The following is a 13109-nucleotide window of genomic DNA, read 5'->3' on the forward strand; positions in this document are numbered from 1 at the left end:
AGATCCCTAGTATGAAGTCAGCCAAATTCAAAAACTCCATGTGCCCACAGCTTTTCAAGAACACATCCGCTGTATTACAGGGACTCACACAAGTGTCTCAAGCTAAGCATTTTAAAGAAAAAGCAGTTTGCAAAGGTCAATCTCCTGGCTAACAGTGAAGGCGCTGACTTTATTAGCTAGCTTATCGACTTGGGATGTCGTGCTGTCAATTTTTCCATTGGGCTTTTTAAAGTTTATGTGTGTCATGAAATGCTCAGCTGAAGCCAAAAGGCAAAGTTTTTCTACGATGCTCAGACGTCATGAAACACTGTAAAATTAAAAGCCCATCTACATCCTTGTCCTGAGGCTGTGGCAACTTCTCCGGCTCTGGTTGTTGAAACATCTGAATAGATACTAAGTCAAGGTGTGACAGCTAAGCAGTTTTTCAGCACAGCTTTTTAACTCAGAATGCTTTCTGCTGTTGCAATATGGGACCTTCCTCTTCAATGCAACTACAAACACAAAGGATCAGATGATGCCTGTGACCTGCACCCTGCATGTAGTAAACTTTCATGACATCAAATAGAAAACGGGTTGTGAAAACGACAGAGCTACTTTGGTTGCTTCTTTTTTTTTTCAATCATTCATCAAGGTTTCTCTGAAAGATGCTGCCCTCTTCCATGTGGTCCTTCTACACTCGCCGAAACCCACAGCAACCTAACAGCAAGCCCTCCTCACAGTCACACTCGTCCCCTCATCTGCCTCTTGAAAGTGTGGAGTTTCAAGTCATTTACTCCCAAAGGTAACTCTTAAAGGTTGGATCCTAGTGGCAGATTCTGCTAAACTATACCTCAACCAAATAACATCCACCAGGATCTATGGGATGTGAGGCTGTTTTTAAAGTAAATTACCAGCAAAGGAACCTAAAAGCTCTACCAAAAGTCATTCATAAGTGACTCCCTTTGGAGTCCTGATTATAGCCTGGGGAGCTCTCAGAAATACCACGTGAATGTCCAGTTACTCTACATCCTCTCTGGGTGCTAGGGAGAGACAAAGCCATTCAATTCCCATCTCAGCAGGAAATCAGAGCCCATGGTCCTACCAAACCCAGACATCCACAGCACCAGCTACAGAAAAGCAGGTGCCCTGTGGATGGCTAGCACTTCTTTGCCTAGCACTTGTTATCCGTTGAACAGACCTACTCTACCCCCAGCTTCTACCATCACTCCCTTTTAAAGATGATGTAAGAAAATCTGAATTGGTCACAGTCTCTGCTTGGCTTGCTCCAGTCAGCTCTTGGTGTGACTTGCTCCTGCAGACTTCACACCAATTAAACTGGCATCCCAAATCCTCTTCAGCTGGAAGCCAGTTGGGTTCCATACATCGAGATACAGGGAAGCAAAGCAGAGTTCAGAGTGTGGCAGAGTTTGCACAACAAGGCCTTCAGCCATGAGACCCGACCTGTCCTCCAGCTAAGCCTCTCACAGCTGGCTTTCCTTTCTCCTCACTCCCCGACACGGAAGGACCATCCAAGCAATGAAAAGGTGCTCTGGGCCTAGGTCGGGTCCACATGACCACACAAGCATGACTCTGCACAACTGTGCTGGCAACCACAGTCATCGGCAGCCGACAAGGCCATGATCGATAAGCCGAAGCAAGTTAACCTTGAACAAGCCCGGGGAGAGAACCACCCACTCTCTCAAACCCAAGGAGCTCCTGCAGCAAAGCACCTGCACAAACTTGTCAGGGAGGTTTAGAAGGTCACAAGTGCCTCAGCAAAAGATCTTTTCTTCCCAAAAGGCAGGAGACAAGTGGCAGGCCGGCTACATTGCTGGTGTCAATATTTACCTAAGCCCTAGGTATTCACCATGGCAGAAACCAGGCACTTTTTCAATTCACTCATTCACGTAATTTGCCACTACAAAACCCCCAAACGGAGATTCATTTACAGCTTGAATTTCTGGTCTTCACTGCCAGGGAGGAGGCTGAAGGTGGGGCCCACGGTCTCTATCAGCCATAATCCCAGCAGCTTGAGAAGAAAGCATTCAATGTGTTTCAGAACCACCGGTATCAAGTGAACTTGCCCCCGAGGACAATAAAGGGATGGGGAAATGAAACAAAGCACCTGCTTTCTCCCTCCCCGTGGCAGGCAGGTTTTCTGCCCTGGAAATGAACAAAGCTTGCAGTAAAGTAACTGAACCCCAGGACCACGCCGAGGCATCTCAAGGTGTGATTTACACTGCAGGATTAATCCAGCAACCAATACCCAGAGGTATGTGCAGCTCAAAGGAAGCCATGTGCTCATTTCAATAGCCCTGCTTGGTCAGCTCCGATTCTCCCAGGGCCCCCCTTTCTCACCTCTTAAGAAGTCTTGCTTCCTTAGCCTCCCCTCCACCCCCCCATAAAGGCCTGTACACAATCCCCTCCCCAGAGAAAAGTCAGAAGGGATAACTAGCTCATTGATACCAAGGTTAGGAGACCCTTAGGACTTCTGAAAATAGCTGTGGGTTATGGAAACCAGGTTCCTCCAAGTCTCTCCCCACCCCTTCAAGTCTTCAAATCCCCTGTCCGCAAAGGATGCCCCTGTCCACCAAGAAGCCTTGCTGCAGTGGCCTCATGCGGGAGGCTGCCTTCAGGTGTTCACACCAGGGAAATGGTGGCACAGAGAAAGATGGCTCTCTCTTCAGGGACAAATTAAAGAGCCTGCTACAAAGCCCTCTTGTATAGCTGCTGGGTAGTGACATCAAAAAGACTTCTTGGAGTTCCCGTCGTGGCGCAGTGGTTAATGAATCCGACTAGGAACCATGAGGTTGCGGGTTCGGTCCCTGCCCTTGCTCAGTGGGTTAACGATCCGGCGTTGCCGTGAGCTGTGGTGTAGGTTGCAGACGTGGCTCGGATCCCGCGTTGCTGTGGCTCTGCTATAGGCCAGTGGCTACAGCTCCAGTTAGACCCCTAGCCTGGGAACCTCCATATGCCGCAGGAGCGGCCCAAGAAATAGCAACAACAACAACAACAAAAAGACAAAAAGACAAAAAAAAAAAAAAAAAAAAAAAGACGTCTCAAGCCCGCTTCCTATGATCCACTAATTCTATTCTTCTTTTTTCTTTTTAAGGCTACACCCATGTCACCACTTCCTGGGCCAGAGACTGAATCTGAGCTGCAGCTATGACCTACACCTGCAGCTGAGGCACCACTGGATCCTCTAACCCACTGGGCCAGGCTGGGATCGAACCCATACCTCCACAGCAGACAGCTGCTGCAGACAGCCACTTAACCCACTGTGCCACAGTGGGAACTCCCATTAACTCTACTTTACTGATGTCATACAAGCAATGCTTTCCAACTAGACGGGTATCCCTCCTAACCCCCTCCCTAGGATTCTAGATTCTCCAGACAGCCTGATGAGGATCTTCAGACTTCTATCTGCCAACAGGCGGCAAATCACGTCAGTTCCTTCTCTAGCAAAACTGTGAGGCCAAGTAAGGAGCTATGATGCACGTGTGCTCTGTGAGGGGCCCACATTCCTACCTCTGCTTTAAATACGCCTGCTGAGTGAAAGCGGGCCAGTGAAGAGTCCAAAATGGTAGCAGCTGAGGGTGTGGTCAGTTTTATTTTTTTCTTACATAAAAATATACAGGACACTTAAGAGGCCAGTATTTCCTCATGCAACAGTGAAGTTAATAATTCACAAACCAACTGACATTCATCAAGGCTCAGAAAATGTAAAGGTGGTTTGTGCAAACACTCCTGTTCTTGCTCCTACTTAACAGCTGGTTTATTTAACTGATGGCTTATGTTGCCATCAGAGGCAGGTAGCACTTCAAAAGGTTATGTGTGAAGGCAGATCCATCACTTCCCAGGTCACTTAGCCTCTGGGTTACATGTTATCCAAAATCTTGGCAAATTATTTTCCTCTTAGGTGGACAAGTTAGACAAGTCTAGTAGGGCGGGAGAAAATCCAGGAAAAAAATCATCTTGCTCTCTCATTTCTCATCTGGACCCTCTAGATGGACAACTGCCTAAAATGCCAGTGCATGAACAAGCAGGAAGTAGGGTGGACAGATAGTACATGTGCAAGAAAGAGGCCAGCTGCCAGGATGTCAGACCAGACTGTCACCCCCTAAGAAGGAGGGTCTGATTCCCTCTGCCTTTAGACCTTACTCTCTCCTCTCCCCCTCATTTGATCTCAGCTTCACTATCACAGTGAAATCTAGCATATGTGTGTTGAGGATGGAGAGAGGAGGCATCTAGGCAGACTTCTCCAGCCCCTATCTGAGGGTCTCCAACCTGTCACAGGGAAGGGCAGCTGCCAGTGGTTTTTCAACCAAGAGAAATTAAACCTCGGGGGTCTGTGTTACCCACAAAGCCGTGAACTTCCTACCAACATGGGATCCACTTCCTGGGCTTATGAACCCACAAGAGCTCTAAGGCCACATGAATGTCCACATAATCCTTGTTTAAGAGGTTACACATTAACCACATATCTCAAGGAAGATCCTATCACCTCCACCATCTCCACGCCTTTGACATCACACCTTCGAAAGGGCTTTCTGGAAGTTGCTACTATGGTGTTTGAAAGAAAGCAAGCTGGGTCCCTATTTGGTTTTAGTTTTTAATAAGCAGCAATGCCAGTGGGCACAACTGGCCCTCAAAAGGCATCCAGCTAACCCCGAATGTGCAGAAAATAAGAGTAAGCCTGAAAGGGCAGACAGACGAATAGGAAAACCAACCTGTGGGTATTTCTATAGGTGTTTCTGAAACATGGGGAAGCAGAGCCTAGGATAATACCGCACAGCAGAAAAGCTGGAGCTGCTCACACTTGGTTTGGAAATGAATGAACACACACGGGTTTATTAAGCACCTGCTCTGTGCCAGGTATGGTGCTGGACACCAGGACCAGAGGGCAGTAAGGCCACCTCTACCCTCAAGGAGTATACAACAAAGAGGGGAAGACATGCTGAGCAAGAAACCAAAGATGCGTCCCAAGGGCCATCCTGGGACAAGGCCACAGTCACCCTCACCTGGGCGTTCAGGGAGGTCCCTCTGAGGAATGGTTTCACCTGAGACCAGAAGGATAATACAAGTCATGCAGAAAAGACACAGGGATGAGGGCATAGCAATGGCCCTTAAGGGAGGAAAAGGCTCGGATGGCAAAGGAAACACCCAGTCCTGCATCATCCCCAGCTCAGAAAGTACCTGGTGTGGAGCCACTGCAGAGGAGGGCGGGAGGCAGGGAACAGAGTCCTGAGACCTTGAGGACGTGAAGCTGGGCCTAAGGGAGTGAGATGTCCCAGGGAGTATGCCTCGCCCTTAGGACTCAAAAGCCAAGGCCCCCGCAGAGCTGTTTAAAATGAAGCTTCCCAGGCCCTGGCACCACAGATTCAGACTCCAAGGTTAATGGAAGGGTGAGAAAAACACCTCCTGGCTGCCCAGAGGACCACAAGACAGCCACCAGGTAATTATTATTTCCCTGTTTAGAGAGATCAGTCCACTGGCCAGTCCATCCAAGTCAGGGGGATTGCCCAAGGTGGGCTATCAACATCTTTCCAAAGTCTATACCTGTCAGCCTCTCACGCCACCACCTGGGATCTCCACCTCTAACCACACAGCTCATCTAGAAGGGGACTAAAGAGTCAGAAATTAAAAACAAATAACAGGGAGCTCCTGCTGTGGCTCAGCGGGTTACAAACCCAACTAGTAACCATGAGGATGTGGATTCAATCACTGGCGTTGCTGTGGCTGTGGTGTAGGTCACAGATGCAGCTCCGATTCAACCCCTAGCCTGGGAACTTCCATACACCACAGGTGTGGCCCTAAACAGTAAAAAACAAACCCCAAATAATAGAATATCAGATCCTCTACACCCAGGCTTAAGGTTCTCAAGGCCGGCTGAGCTACAGTGCTGACCCTCTGGGAGGCCCCAAGAGCCACTCTCACTCTGGCTTCTTGCTGTGAAGGAAACTGTGGCAAAGCCTCGGCTTCCTCCCCCATTAAAAGCCACCAGGGCCATAGTTTTCAATTAGCTGTGTCAGCCTACCACCCTGAAGCCGCCCAAGTTCAATATGTCGTGTCCCTCCCCCCAGCTTCCGGTCTCCACCAAGCACTTCACACCTCCCTATTGTAAACCTGTCCAGAGCAATTACCCTGCCTGCCTTCGGACAGCCCCGGGACGGCATTTCTGTCTAATTTATAGCTTTGAGGCTCTGGCGGCAAAGGAAGCCTTACCCAAGAGCAGAGGAAGTGCAGGGGAAATAGTCAGACCTGGCTAAAACGCATACGCACAGCAAAATTTCTTCCAGGAGGGCAAATTCTTCCACTCTCGCTGTGGCAGACATGGTGGGATCAGTAAACTCCCCAAGAGTCTGAAATCTGGACTCACAGCAAGAATAACTGCCATTCTGTTCTGCTACATTTCCTCCTTCCCTTGGGATTACGAACAGGGAGACGAGTGAGGCAAATAAACAAGGCAAGCATTGCCCATTATATTTCTACCTGAAGATATTAAAAATCTTTAAGACCTCAAAAGTAAAATTCTGCTCACCTAAGGAAGCCAAGACAGAGAAAACTCACTATCTGGGGAATTCATCAAAAATTGTATGACCTCTTTTTAAAATGTGCCTTGCTGGAGTTCCCGTCGTGGCGCAGTGGTTAATGAATCCGACTAGGAACCATGAGGTTGCGGGTTCGGTCCCTGCCCTTGCTCAGTGGGTTAACGATCCGGCGTTGCCGTGAGCTGTGGTGTAGGTTGCAGACGTGGCTCGGATCCCGCGTTGCTGTGGCTCTGGCGTAGGCCGGTGGCTACAGCTCCGATTCAACCCCTAGCCTGGGAACCTCCATATGCCGCGGGAGCGGCCCAAGAAATAGCAACAACAACAACAACAACAACAAAAAGACAAAAGACAAAAAAAAAAAAAATGTGCCTTGCTTATAAGTCAATAAAAAGACAAATGACACCACTGAAAATGGCCAAGGAAAACAAACAAACAAACAAAAAAGGAGTTCCAATTGTGGCTCAGCAGAGATGAATCTGACTGGTATCCATGAGGACACAGGTTCAATCCCTGGTCTCACTCAGTGGGTTGAGGATCCGATGTTGCCATGAGCTGTGGTGTAGGTTGCAGACACAGCTCAGATCTGGTGTTGCTGCAGCTGTGGCATAGGCCAGCAGCTACAGCTCTGATTAATCCCCTAGCCTGGCAGCCTCCATAAGCCACAGGTGCGGCCTTAAAAGACAAAAACAAACCAATGAAAAATGGGCAAAGAAAACGAATAAATATTTCTCCAAAGACATACAAGTGGCCAATAAGCACATGAAAAGATGCTCAGCCTCACAAGTCATAAAGTGAAAATCAGAACCACAATGAGATACCACTTCATGTCCACTAGGATGGCTATAATGAAAAAAGACAATAACATGTATCAGTGAGACTGTGGGGAAGTAGGAACTTTCAAACACTGCTGATGGAAGTGCAAAAGAGGCATGGAGCTTCTATGCCAAACAGCCTAGCAACTCCTCAAAAAGTTAAACAGAGAGTTAACATAAAACCTAGCAATTCTAGTCCTAGGTACCTACCCAAGAGAAATGAAAATATGCACTCACAGCAATGAGGTACTACTGCATACCACAACGAACTACATCTAGTCTCTTGGGACAGACCATGATGGAAGATAAGAAATGGAATGTATATATACTTATGACTGGGTCACTTTACTGAACAGCAGAAATTGACACAACAGTGCAAATCAACTATACTCTAATCAAAAAATTTTTTAGAAAAAGAAAACATACATTCACACAAAAACATGTAGCCCAATGTCCACAGCAGCAGTATTCACATTAACCAGGAAGTCTAAACCACCCAAAGACCATCCACTGATGAATGGATAAACCCAATGTGGTATATTCATACCAGGGAATATTAGGCAGCCATAAGAAGGAAAGCATGGCTGACGCATGCTACCACATGGAAGAGCCCTGAAAACACGATGTTAAGTGGAAGAAGCCAGACACAAAAGGCCATGTATTGTATAATTCCATTTACAGGGTTTTGTCCTTGGGTGATGAAGATATGGTGGAATTAGTAGTGATGGTTGTACAACTCTGTAAATACACTAAAAACTCTGAATCACACAGTTCAAAAGGATGATTTTTATATTTATAGTTCAATAAATCTGTTATAAAAAAACAAAATACAAAACCTTTTGCTTTAGCAGGCTTTCAAAATTCAAAAATGAACATATAGCTACTTCTATACCATACAAATGCAGAGATAACCCTTTCCTCTTAAGTGCTAGGAGATAAAGAATGTGGCGAGCAGGCAAAATACAATTTCAGATTGTAAAGGCATGATATTTCCTCTAAACCCTTTCCACTCAATCAATTCCTTGCTCCCTAAACTATGATCATAGTTCTGCCCACAAATCCATCAGAAGTGGAAAACCTAAGTTGGAGTTTATCCTCCGGCAGAAAACAACTTCTCAGGATTTCGAAAGAGCATTTTTCTTCTTCTTCTTTGAGTAATTATTTAATAAGGCTGTGGAAAGCAGGGTTTTCCCAATGGCCAGCCATTCAAAAATTAAGAACAAGCCAGAGGCAAGAGGAAATGACACCCCAACGGGAAGAAAATAAATTAGTTAGATTAAGATCTAACTGATTAAGATTTGACCCCTTTCTGTGGTTGGGGCAGGCAGATTTTAGAAAAAGGGCATGCTATTTCTGGAAAAGTCGGTGTGTAGGGGGGGAGCTGAGTCTCTATGTTTCAGTTTTTTATTAAAATTTGTTGAAACTGATTGAAAGCAGATACAAATGTCCAGACAGTTCACTCTGCCTACCACCACCATCCCCCCCAGCCACAGGTATGCTGGTCCTTACTGGTCAAGAACATACTTCCCTAGACTGCAGGTACCACACCACAGCACAGCCCTGGCCAGCAAACATGCAGTTAACTGGGAAGTCCAAAAGTCTAATGGGGCAGGATGCTAACCAACATCAAAGAGATTCCAGTTGCTCCCCTTATGCAATAAACTTCTTTCGGCCGACATCATTCACACTTTCAGAGTGCAAAGTTCACTCTGATATTGGTGGCTTTCTCACTCTGTAGCTTTTTTGGCAAGTGTTCCTTGGCCTGGTTGTTCATTAATATATGATCAGAACATGAAAAGCATTGTTTGACCTGCTAGGGAGGCTGGGGCCAATTTAATAAAGCCGACATTGTCCCTTGGAGGAACTACCTTGTAACCGACAGTCAATTCAAAGATGCACGTGTCCACACACTCACACAGAGATATGTGTTTCACAAGAGGTTTTTGGTATTCCTACCTGGCAAAGGGGTAAGATTAAAATGTTGACCTTGCTGCAAAAATGAACGTGGCAATTTCTTTCCCTTTCAACATACCAAGTTACTCCTTAGCTTTAAAACCTTTCCAGGAAGTTGTAATATCCATGGCAGGAGGACAGAAGAGTGAGAAGGGACGTCTCAAGGGCGATGGGATTCTCTCTGAGGATGCTGGGGCGGGTACTACTTTTACTTTTCAAATCAGACCCACACGAGGACAACTCACTTTCGAGACCGTGTTTACTTTGCTGCAAGCCACATTCTAAACACCGGCCTGTTGGTGGAAGGGAAGCAGCTTACAGTCCAATCTTGTTTATGCTCCAAGTAGGTTTGACAGAAAAACCACATCAATTTGTTTTAAAATAATTTCCATTTGCTGGAAGCTGTTCCTGAAGAGTTCTCCGCCACAGTAATCTGCTCTGATTCCTACCAGCTGGAGGTACCAGGGAGGCCTGCCACAGACCAGGCAGGCCAGGCACAGGCAGGCTGGCCCTGCAGGGGCAGTGGACAGCGGGCAAGGTGACTTCTGGGGACCCACAAAGCTACTGCGACCTGCCCCTCTGGGACACACAATCAACTTCAGTTTAAGAACAACATGCCAACATGTCCTAGTAGACAGAGGCCACACAGACAGCTATACCTGGAAGGAAGGGGCTTTTCATGTTCTCAGAAACACATCACCTCTAAGGATTAGGGATATGGATTCTCATTCAAGTCCACAGGTGAGGACACTAAAGTAATTAGCTAACTGAGCCTGAGAAAAAGAAGGAAACTTAAAAAGTGTCCATGAGGAACAAAGGCAAAAATCTTCAGCCTCACCATCTGAAGAAATTCACATTAAAGGAATCCAGTGCCATTTTCATGTATCGAACTGGTGTCTGGTTAGAAGAAAAAAGCCATCTCATATTTGTTGGGGGAAAACAGGCACAATCTCACATATGAATGGTTAATCCGTGGCCTCTTAGGAATAGCAGTGCCAAGTCTTAAGTATCTCCCTTTCCAGAGTAATTTAGATTTAGCTCCTTCTAAGGAATTAAGAAATATATAAACATATAGGTATAAGGATGTTTACCACAGTTTAAGAAAAAAAATCTAAATACCCCAAATCAATGGAAGTTATCAATTATGACAAACTTTACTTATTTAAATGTTTAAAACTGGAGAAAATATTCATGATACTGAGTCTGAAAAACACACATACACACACTAAAACACCTGAAACTAATATAATGTTACATGTCAATTATTTATCAATTAAAGAGTTTTTTAAAAGCAGAATTACAAAAGAACAGTAATTCTTTTAAAAATATAACTTGAAATAGTACTCAACCACAGACACTACTGGAAATGTATTACACCAAAGTGATAATACTTATCAATGGATAATTAGGTCAATTGCTCTTTTTTCTTGTGTAGTTTCCTTTTTATTCAATATACATGTCTACCATGTGTCACCAAAAAATTAAAAGAAATGCACGTAACTAGGCTGAGGTTAATGGCACAAAACCCCTTTAACATCAAGACACCTTCTTTAGTTTACCAGGAACAAAAGGGGATTCCTACAGAATCACAGCCCAAGACTTTGACACCATTACAATAAACACTTGAGGGAGTTGCCACTGGGGCGCAAGTGCACTGGCAGCGTCTCTGGAGCACTGGGACACAGGTTCCATCCCCAGCCTGGCACAGTGGGTTAAGGATCTGCTGTTGCCGAACTGTGGCACAGGTTGCAACTGTGACTCAGATCTATCCCTGACTTGGGAAATCCATATGCTGTGGGGCAGCCAAAATTTTTAAAAATAAAATAAAAATAAATAAATAAACACTTGAGGCAGAGCTCACCAGGCGGCACACAGCCTTCCCACGGCCCCTTCTTAGCATCTCTGGGAGACTGCCCACACCTGAGGTCCATGTTAAAAGCGGTCAGATTTAGAAATCTATCTGCCTAAGGCATCGCCTGCCACTGGAAGTTTTTATCACCCTAAGTTTCTCCTTTGGACTGAACCACTAAGGGCACAGTAACCTGCCCTTGCTGTTCTTACAACTCGTCTGGTGAAGGAGAGCAGTCTTTCCCTCCACCAGCAAAGAGGGAGAAAAAAAATAAGTGACCTTGGCCTGATCAGCCTTTTTGTCAAAGCAGAGGTCTTAGCAAAGGAGAGCCAGGCAACCCAAACCAGCTGCCTGGCCAGGGCTCAGCATAAACTAAGCAGAATAACCACAAGGGGAAGGGTGTCTAGACAGCCTCGGTCTCTGTAAGAAGCAACCTTCCCCTGCAGTGTCAACTCTGAAAAATGGACTCCAAATGTCGACTCTAGAAAAAGAGCGATTGAGAGGCCATGGAGGCGGTGGGGTAATGCACTATGGGCTCCATCACTGGACGTAACACGGAGGAGAGGTGCTGGGCCTGGCCTACCAGCCAAGGGCAGCCACCAGAGACCAGGAAGGGAGGCAGGGCCCATGCAGGGGAAACCAAAAAGGGGTGTGACAAACAGTATTTGGATATGGGGTTTATCGGCCGCCCTCCCACAACAGAGGGACTAAAACGACAGTCAATTCTCTGTGTGGAACAGAAGTTGCCTGTCTGTCATCTTTCTATGGTCCATGTCTTTCTTCTTCCTTTCCCAAGAACTTTCTCAGTTCCTCAGCACTAATATTCGGTGGAGGATGGAGGAAACTATCAAATACACAAGGTATGGAAATGATAGACAGATGAGCACCTGGGATGCCTAACTCACCCCGCTTGCCCGGGAAAGGCATTTCTATAGGGCTTACAGGACTACAGAGAATGATCCGTCCTGAGCATTTCCTGCATCTCAGGCTCTGTGCTAGACTCTTGGGACCGTCATGGTGGCTCAGAAATGAAGCCAGTCCCTCCTTCCAGGGAGCTGACAGTCTCCCGGGGGAGTGAGACAGTAATCAAATCAGGACTTGGAACTTCTGTATCAAGCACTGTGGGGTTCCAGAGACAGCACTCTCACTCCTGAGAGAGGGTCAGCAACATGCTCCAGAAGAGATACTTAAGGGAGAGGAGCTGGAAACTGCAACACAGAGTGGGAAGAAAACCCTTCCAGGCAGAAGGAACAAGATGGAAGGGACATGTGACACGGGCGGTATTCTAAAAGCCTGGAAAAAGTCTCACGTGGTGACCAGGGCACATGGAGCCAGGGAGGAAGGAATAATGAAGCTAGAGAGGCAGGTGGACGGCTAGAGCGTTAGGCAGGAGGAGTCCATATATGGAAAGCAATTTGACTGCCACACTTATTTATTGGGACCCCTCCCTTTGAGACAGATGACAATTTGGGACTCTGCCAAGACCCCCCTCGATTGGGAGGAGAGCAAAAGAGACAAAAGTAACAAGTTCTCTACTTCCCTAAGGTCTGCCTAACACAAAGAAAGAGTAAAGAAGAAACGCTGAACACAGAATGCATCGGCCAGATCACTAATGAATTCCCATCTCTCTGCTGTCTCCTTTTTTAAAATGATGGGCGGGTGGGGGGGGCAGGGGGCGTGGCCAGGGGAGGTCACTGCTGGCCACAGCAGCCTCCCAGGACCACAGAGAGCTCAAAGGGCCACACAACCCAAGGCATGCCAGGGATTTCAGGCAGAATATAAACTCCACCGGCTGGCTAAACTGTTTATATGTTCTTGAGTTAAAAATACACCACTCAGGTCAGCGTTAACACCAGGGCCTTATTACCAAGGCTGTTTGTAAGCCAGTTACACAAGGCTCGCCCATCTTTTAAATGTGCCTCAATCTGCAAATTGTCTGCCGATACATCAGTGGGATTATAATAA

At 46.5% G+C, this 13109-nt stretch overlaps 1 protein-coding gene across 32 annotated transcripts in view; it reads right to left on the reverse strand.

Annotated features, from left to right (window-relative positions):
* Positions 1-13109, reverse strand: part of LRIG1 (leucine rich repeats and immunoglobulin like domains 1) — a 618703-nt gene that overhangs the window by 89302 nt on the left and 516292 nt on the right. The window lies entirely within an intron of this gene.

Source organism: Sus scrofa, chromosome 13 (assembly GCF_054392235.1).
Source record: "Sus scrofa isolate SSC_HxYL_T2T_F1_AM1 chromosome 13, Sscrofa_HxYL_maternal_Yorkshire_Landrace_v2.0, whole genome shotgun sequence".
NCBI lineage: Eukaryota > Metazoa > Chordata > Mammalia > Artiodactyla > Suidae > Sus > Sus scrofa.